The sequence below is a fragment of the Peromyscus maniculatus genome, chromosome 9, assembly GCF_049852395.1.
Source record: "Peromyscus maniculatus bairdii isolate BWxNUB_F1_BW_parent chromosome 9, HU_Pman_BW_mat_3.1, whole genome shotgun sequence".
Lineage (NCBI taxonomy): Eukaryota > Metazoa > Chordata > Mammalia > Rodentia > Cricetidae > Peromyscus > Peromyscus maniculatus.
The window spans coordinates 27,568,762-27,574,761 of record NC_134860.1 but is presented as its reverse complement, the minus strand read 5'-3'; positions in this window follow the sequence as shown (position 1 = coordinate 27,574,761).

Genomic DNA, 6,000 nt, shown 5'->3' with positions numbered 1-6,000 from the left:
CATGGAACTGACCTAGGCCCTCCGCACACAAGTTACCAAAGCCTGGTGTCAGGAAGAGTGATGCTGCCCAGTGGTTGACGGTTGATGTGGAAACATAACTGGCCAAAGTTTTGAGAACAAGTGACTGCTGCATGCTCATCCCTAACGGGAGCAAAGTTCAGGAGCACTGTGGAAGAACGGACAGACAGAATGAATGAACTGGAGGTGGGAGGGAGTGCTGAGAAGCACTGTCATCTGCCCATGGCATGGCTCCTTACCCATGAACTCACAGTAGCTTTTTCCCTTCAGAAGACCTGCACAAGGCTGGGTTGCTCAACACCCTTCCCTCATAGAGCCTCACCCCTAGACAATTAGTGACTGGGAGAGGCGGGAGGCAATATTCATCAGTGTTGTAGCCATTGGTATGTTGCCTTGCTCAACGCCACCCGTGTTCATGCAGGCAGACATAATTACATGCAGCAGGACATGTATACACGAAGACCGTAGTAGTAAGAGTTTAGTGGGGAGGTATTTAGGGTAGGATATCATGAGGGGGGAGTGTATAATCAAAGTAATATTGCATATATGTATGAGATAGTGAAAGAATAAATAAAAATGTTTGTAGAAATACTCCTTATTTGAATTCCTATAATAAAAGGCATAGCTACAGTGGAGCTTTAAAAAAAAAAGAAAAAAAAAAAGAATAAGCCTCTTTGTGTGATTTATTTGGGAGCTGGGTGGCAGGCCCTCAAAAGAATAAAAACCCCCGACAACATCCAGCCTCACAGACTGAGGGATTACCAGATGCTCAACCTCTCTAGTATGAAGACAGTGTTGCCAGACTGCCCAGAGCATTCACGTAAGGTTTTGTGATGGCTTGGATGACAAGGGTCCCCATAAGCTATTGGTTTGCATACTTGATCCCCAGTTAGGAGAGCTGTTGGGAAGAATTAGGAGGTATGGCCTTGTTGGGGAAGTGTGTCACAGGACTATCCCAGGATGTTGTCTTGGCTTGTTGCCAAGCTCTGGGCTGATGCTCTAGCAGCCTGCTGCTTGCTGCCTCCACCCCACTCTCATGGACCCCAACACTCCAAAACTGCAGTTCCCCAAAACTCTTTCCTCTCTCTCCCTCCCTCCCTCTCTCCCCGTCTCTCTGTCTCTGTCCCACGCCCCGTGTGTGTGTGTGTGTGTGTGTGTGTGTGTGTGTGTGTGTGTGTGTGTGTGTGTAGGTTAAAGGACAACTTGTGGGAAGTAGTTCTCTCCTTCTACCATGTGGATCTCAGGCATCGAACTCATGTTGTTGGGCTTGGCTGCAAGCGCCTTTACCAGCCAAGCCATTCCACAGGCCCAAATCCTCTTTCAATCTACAATCATTTCATTGTTCTGTTTCTCTAGAGAACCCTAACTAGTGCAGCCACCCTATCTAACTCTTCATTTCTGCTGCACTAAAGTAAGCATCGGGATGCACAGAATTGGATTTGTTGTTGTTTCTTAATCATTCATTCGTGTTGGTGAAAGAGTGGGAAGCCTGTCTAACTTTTTGACACTGGGACTACAAAATCAAGTTTTAAAAAGGAAAAAAAAAATCACATCATGTTTTGAGTAAGTTTGTGACTTTGTGTTGGGTGGTTTTCATAGCTGTCCTGAGTCACAAGTGTGCCATGGGTCACAGGTCAGGCATGTCTGGGGAGGGAAAATGGTTACTGGGAACTGTGTTAGCATCCTAGGACTGGATCACAGACTGGCTGGTTGACAGCAACAGAAACACACTGTCTCAGAGTTACACACAGGCGGAGTCCAGAATCAAGGTGTGGGAAGAGCTTTGCTTCATCTCACATCTGTAGGAGAATTCTTTGCCCACAACCCCTTGTGCATTGGCTTTCACTGACCATGCTACCCATACAGCTGTATTCCTTCACATTTTCCCTGTGTGCTTTCCTGTTTCTGTGTCCACACTCCCTCCTTTTATAAGGACACCTTGTCATGCTGGCTAAGGGACCACTGTAACTGTGTCCTCATAGTTTTGATTGATTTCCTCTGTAAAGATCTCATCTGCAAATAAGGTTGCATTCTGCAGTACCAAGGGTTAGAGTTATAACATGTCTTTTTCAACATATCTTCAACAATTCAGTTCCTCTCAAGCACTCATTAGTTTTATAGTAGATGAAGATTTTTTTGGAAAAGGGCCACATCACTTCTTCTCATCCTTAGAGAGATGAACCTTGCAACTCCATCCATGAGGCCTGCAATTTGCTCCACACCCTTGCCAACATGGCTGACTTTGATCAACAACGTGCATCCTTGAATCATTCATACAGCTGCTATAATAAGACTTAGGGTCTCCAGATGCCTTGTAGCTTCCACTCACTCACTCTCTTATTATCCAGTGATCTCTCTGTGATGCTGAGTACCACTTGCTAAGCATGAGTGAAGTTGACCCTCCACCCTAGCATTGAAGCTGCAGAAGTGACCTCAGGCTAGGCCAGCAGGACTGCCCAGCTATGCCCAGCCAGACTGCTGGTCTGTAGCATCCAGAACAAATAAAATGGATGATCTTCTGCTCAGCAATGATGATCTGGTGTTAGAAGCTTGAGTCTCCTGTTGTTCACCTCAAAATCATCTAAACTAAAATCACTTAATTTTAACAGGTCCTGGGAAATGTACATATTTTACTTTTCTAGCACTATGAAACCCTGATTTCAGGCTTTTTATTTGATAGGTGAAAATCCAGCGAAGGCACTAGAGAGATGGCTCAGAGGTTAAGAGTACTTGCAGCTCTTACATAGGACCTGGGTTTGGTTCTCAGCACCCACATCATACGACTCCCAAGCAATGGTTTGTAACTCTGGTTCCAGGGGATCCAACACCCTCTGGCCTCCATGGACACTTGCATGCATGTGTCACATGCAAGTAAATACACAAACAGATAAACGATGAATGCATAAATAATTAAAAAAACAACAACAACCCAACTACAAGAGCCACACACAGAGAAATTTAGCAGCTCCAGTGATTGAAAAGTCGAGAGTTTGTTATGGCTTCCAGTAGAACTTAATTCAAGGACTTGAATGAAAATGTCAGTTGTCCCGTAGTGCCCCACCTCTTTTTTTCTGCTTCCCTTTGTATGTTGGCTTTGCTGTTAGGCAACTGCGACTTACCTGAGGCCTGCCCTGCAGGTCAAAATTCAAGTTCATCCTGTTTGGCAAACCTAAGAGGAAGTTGGCTCTGTGTACATGTTTATGTGTGTGTTCATGTGTGTTCATGGGTGTAGAAGCCAAGGGTCAACGTTGGGACGTATTCCCCCAAATCATCCAACTCAGTTTTTGAAACAGACTCTTACTGGGGCCTGGGTTCATTCATTTGTCAGGGCCTGATTGTCTGGGGAGCCTCTGAGATGCATGGCTCCACTTTCCCAGCACTAGTATTACAACTATTATGCTGCCATGTCTGTTTTTTTTTTTTTTAAAGAGATTTAATTTTACTTTATGTGCATTGGTGTTTTGACTGTGTGTATGCCTGTGTGAAGATATCAGATCCCCTGGAACTGGAGTTACAGACAGTTGTGAGCTGCCAAATAGGTGCTGGGACTTGAACCCGGGTCCTCTGGAAGAGCAGCCTGTGCTCTTAACAAGTGAGCCACCTCTCCACCCTCCCTGTTTTTTTTTTTTTTTTTTTTAATGTATATTATGTTTTGCCTGCATGTATATCTGTGTACTGCACGCATGCCTGGTGCCCATGGAGGCCAGAAGAGGCCATTGGATCCTCTGGGACTGGAGCCATGGATAGTTGTGAGCTGCCTCGTGGGTGTTGAGAATTAAACCCAGGTTCTCCAAAAGAGCAGCCAGTGTTCTTAACCATTGAGCCACCTCCCCAACCCCCACGTGTGGCTTTTAAAATGGATTGTGGAGATTGATCGTAGGTCTTCAGCACTTTACCAACTATCTTACCAGCCCTAGAAGTTTTTCTTTGCTTTTTCTTTTTTGATATAGGGTGTCATGTAGTTCAAGCTGGTCTCAAACTTGCTACATGGTGGAGGCTAGCCGGAAGTCATTATACTCTTACTTCTGCCTCCCAAATACTAGAGTCACAGGTATGTGCCACCACACCTGGCTCCCAACAAGAATTCTGTACGTAATTAGACCAACTGGAAACATAGGCAGTCAGGCCAGAGGGATGAGATGCTCCTGTGGTCAAGGTTAGGCACCCGTCCTTGCTGAGCTGGTAGAGGACATGGTGGGTGTGGTGGTGGTGGTGGTAAGGCTGAGCTGGTAGAGGACATGGTGGGTGTGGTGGTGGTGGGAAGGCTGAGCTGGTAGAGGACATGGTGGGTGTGGTGGTGATGGTGCGAAGGCTGAGCTGGTAGAGGACATGGTGGGTGTGGTGGTGATGGTGCGAAGGCTGAGCTGGTAGAGGACATGGTGGGTGTGGTGATGGTGCGAAGGCTGAGCTGGTAGAGGACATGGTGGGTGTGGTGGTGGGGGAAGGCTGAGCTGGTAGAGGACATGGTGGGTGTGGTGGTGGGGGAAGGCTGAGCTGGTAGAGGACATGGTGGGTGTGGTGGTGGTGGGGGAAGGCTGAGCTGGTAGAGGACATGGTGGGTGTGGTGATGGTGGGAAGGCTGAGCTGGTAGGTGGATATGGTGGGTGTGGTGATGGTGCGAAGGCTGAGCTGGTAGGTGGACATGGTGGGTGTGGTGGTGGGGGAAGGCTGAGCTGGTAGGTGGACATGGTGGGTGTGGTGGTGGTGGGGGAAGGCACAGAAGCCCTGCAACCTTCTGGGGAGTTTTGCACAAAGGAAACCCGGGATGGTATTTCTAGAAGTGGAAATGGAAGCTGAGCAGCTAGAAAATAACAGATGTTCATTCTCTATCGAGTTGCTGGGTGAACAGATAACAGTAATAGCTTACATTTATTAAATACTTATTAGGTCTCTGGCACTACTCTAAGTACTTTATGTATATTAATTCCTTTTAATCCTCTCAATTTAGGAGTAGATGCAGTCATTTCCCCATGTTACGACATGTGGAAGCCGGGCCATCAAGTGGACTCTGCCTGTCGTTATGCAAATATAAACAACATGAGCGACCAGTTAAACTGGCCCCATTGCCCCGGCCACTAGTCTGCACAGATAGATGGTCCCTGACTTAGGATGGTTTGATTTGTGATATATTGACCATGATAGGAAAGTAACCAGTATTCAGTAGAAACCATACTCCAAATTTTGAACTTTGAATTGTGACATTTTTTCTGACTAGTGATCTGTCACACTCACTGGACATGCTGGGTACCCGAAGGTCACAAGGAGAAACAGTGTGCTTGTTATAAAGTGTATCCAATGCTTCTGTGCTCTCCTTTTCTCATCGTCCCCCCTCCCCCGCCCCTTTTATTTTGTGAGACAAAATGTTGATACAAGCTAGGTAATCCAGGAAGAGGGAAGTTAACTGAGAAAGTGGCCCCATCAGATTGGCCTGTGGTGATATTTTATTTGTGCTGAAATGTGGTGATATTTTTATGTTAATAAATAAAGTTTGCCTGGAGATCAGAGGTCATTAGCGAGCCAGGAATAGAAGTCAGGTGTTGGTGGCACACGCCCATAATCCGATCACGAGGCAGGCAGAGTCTCTGTGTGTTCTAGGACACAGCCAAGGGTGGTGACACAACCATAGAGACCTGGAGGTCTGTACACACAGGCAGTGATGAGAAAGTGAGGTAGGTGGTTGGGCTAAGAGCCAATGAGAAGGAAGAATATAGCAAGGCAATAAAGGCACAGGTTAGACAGGAAGAAGCTGGTTCTCTTGGGGAGCTATGGTGGTGTGGTGAGCCAAGGTTAGCTGGTGGCTATTCCTATTTCTCTGATCTCTACGGCTTTCACCCCTGTATTTGGCTCTGTGTTTCTAATTAATAAGACTATCTAGAAATTCATCTACACTGGCCTGTAGGCAAGTCCTCCCCCCAGGGTCCTGCCTTGGCCTCCCACCTCGACAACTGATGGACAGTGATTTGTAACTAAATAAACCATTTT